Source organism: Asparagus officinalis, chromosome 8 (genome assembly GCF_001876935.1).
Source record: "Asparagus officinalis chromosome 8, Aspof.V1, whole genome shotgun sequence".
NCBI classification, from domain to species: Eukaryota; Viridiplantae; Streptophyta; class Magnoliopsida; order Asparagales; family Asparagaceae; genus Asparagus; species Asparagus officinalis.
Window position 1 is genome coordinate 5,915,452 of NC_033801.1, and position 2,203 is coordinate 5,917,654.

Below are 2,203 nucleotides of genomic sequence, written 5' to 3' on the forward strand. Positions count from 1 at the left end.
CACATCTTGGAGTTCGTAAGAATCAATGTGCCTTTTGCAAAGAAGATGGACATTGGAAAGCCGATTGCCCAAAGTTAGTTGATCGAGCCGGGAAGAATAAGGGAAAAGCTATTCAAGCTTCAGAGGCGAATGTTGTCAAGGCTAGTGGCAACGATTCAGATTCGGATTCTTCGGGCTACTCGTTATCTGCACTGCCGTCAGTTTGTGTTGCCTACTCTACAGAGTGGATATTGGATTCGGGTGCTACATACCACATTTGCCCTAGGAGGGATTGGTTCTCCAGCTTTCAGGAGTTGGAAAGAGGGGATTTCGTGCTCATGGGGAATGATCACAAATGCTCTATTGGTGGTATTGGTACTGTTCGGATCAGGATGAGTGACGGGGTGATTCGGGAGTTGGTTGGAGTGAGGTTCGTTCCTCAGTTGAAGAAGAACATCATTTCACTTGGAGCTTTGGAGGCAGCTGGCTATAGGGTGACCTTGGCGGATGCACGCTTGAAGGTTACATTTGGGTCCATGATTGTGATGAAGGGCGTCAGAAGAAGAAATTTGTATTATTTGCACGGAAGCACGGTGATTGATAGGGAAATGACGACTTCATCAGATTCGGCTAGACTGTGGCATTGTTTGGTGCTGGGGTATATGATTGGTAATACCGTGCATTGGTTGTTGAGGAGTGCTATGACCTGCAGATTGAAGTCCTGTGAGCACATTAGGATGAGCGAGACCGTGGTGGAGTTTGGCACTTCTATCCATCGAGCGAGGGGTCTTTTTGGAGGTGTTCAGTCAGGCATTTGGGGGCCTTCCAAGGAGGCATCATTGGGAGGTAATCGTATCTTGGTTTCCACAGTTGGTGATTGTTCTAGGCATTATTGGGTCGCGACCAGTTCCCGTTGGTGTAAAGTCCTAGAAGTCAACAACAATTGGAAGAAGTGTATTGGCAGAAAGGTAACTCATTGTTTCAGCTTTGGTAGGGGTCCTTTCTTGCGTTGGTGCCGAGCTCACGGCAATAGGAGACACTTCATTGGTGTGGAGACTTTGGGGCGACGAGATGAGATGACAGTTTCGATGGGTCGTTCCTTTCTGGAGGAGGATCGGCGTTTGATGTCGAGCATTGGCATTGGTGTGCGGGCTTCGACATATTTGGGTCATCTTATGCATAGGTCGCCGACTGCTGCTTTAGGAGTTATTAGATCTGGTGGAGCTGCTTCAGATTTTGGGTCGCGTCGGATATTTGGATACCCAGCATTTGGTCACATCGTGGATGTGAGATTGGATCCGATTGCGCGTTTGGGGTTCGGAGGCTCAGTTGATTATCGTTTGGGAGCTTCTGATTTTGTTCTGAGCAGGTATGTCACTTTTGACTCTCGGCAGGTGGAGAGTGTTGATCAGGTCATTTGGATATCGCAGCAGGTGGAGAGTGATGCTACTCCACGTTGGGTGGAGATTACTCCACATACTCCAGATCATACTGCGTCATTTGGGATTCCAGCTAAGGTGACACAGGTTGGAGATCATTTGGTTTTGGATGCAGATGATGGATTGGTTTTGGATTCAGTTGCAGCTGGTAGATATAGTTTGGATATGGCCATTGGTTTACCTCAGGTGGAGGTGTTTGATTTGTCTCAATTTGGGGTCATTGGGAATACTATCAGTTGCAGATCGTTTGGTGATATTGGAGAAGAGTTGCAGACTTTTCTATTTGATTGAGGGCCTTTGGAGGCCGTTTGGGTGAACTACGTGAAGGCTTGATTCCTTGGGCAAAGGATACGTAGGCAGTCATTTTGATGCAGCCGATTTGGTGAGCGACATCGACATTTGGGGTGAGTGTTCACACTCTCATTTGGGTCTCAGCATGTGAGGCATTTGTTTGGTTGGTGTCGGCTCAGTTTTGGGAAAACTTCGCCGAGGTGGAGAATTGTGGAGAAGAATTGGAAAAAGCAGATTTTTGGTCATAAGTCGACTCATGCACAGGCATAAGTCGACTTATGGTAAGTCGACTTATGTTGGTGCATGAGTCGACTTACGTTCTGCTCTGGATTGTTGGTTTTTTGCTCTGCCAAGTCGACTTATCAGGTCTGATAAGTCGACTTATGATCTCTTCTCCAGTTGCTGTTTTTCGCTCTGCCAAGTCGACTTATGCAGACTGATAAGTCGACTTATGACGGGTTTTTTGGAAAGTTCAGGTTCCTATTTGCAGTCTG